The sequence below is a fragment of the Buceros rhinoceros genome, unplaced genomic scaffold (genome assembly GCF_000710305.1).
Source record: "Buceros rhinoceros silvestris isolate BGI_N320 unplaced genomic scaffold, ASM71030v1 scaffold35688, whole genome shotgun sequence".
In the NCBI taxonomy this organism is placed as follows: Eukaryota; Metazoa; Chordata; class Aves; order Bucerotiformes; family Bucerotidae; genus Buceros; species Buceros rhinoceros.
Window position 1 is genome coordinate 1,347 of NW_010428012.1, and position 432 is coordinate 1,778.

Sequence of the window (432 nt, forward strand, 5' to 3'; positions counted from 1 at the left end):
TTTTAAAAAAAAAAAAAGGGAGACACCGCATGAAAAGCCAAAGCAATTCTGGACGGATTTGAAATAAATTTTTATTGTTATTATTCTCCAAGAATGATAAAACCCGGTTACAAATCTAGAAGACAGAGAAGTTCGCTGGGGCCGGGGGCACGCATGGAGCAAAGGAGCCTCGAACCCTTCCTTCACCACCACCTCCGGCCCCCCCAAGTCTCCCCCTTCCTTCCCCAAGCCCAGATCAAACGCATGGAGATGAGCCAGGAGGGAACCTGTTTCCTCTCGGAAGTGCACAAAAGGGGGAAAGAGCTTTTCGGGGGAAATCTTGTCTCTTTTTTTTCCTCCCCCCTTCAGTCCTGGGAAGGAGGAGGGGAAAAAACAAAATCTGCACCTTCGCTTCTGGTGGATTTTTTTTTTTCTATTTCACATCGAAAAGAA

General features: G+C 46.5%; 1 protein-coding gene across 1 annotated transcript in view; it reads right to left on the bottom strand.

The window, feature by feature from the left end:
* Window positions 1-432, bottom strand: part of HOXC5 (homeobox C5) — a 2,279-nt gene that overhangs the window by 412 nt on the left and 1,435 nt on the right. The gene's annotated exons all lie outside the window — the stretch shown is intronic.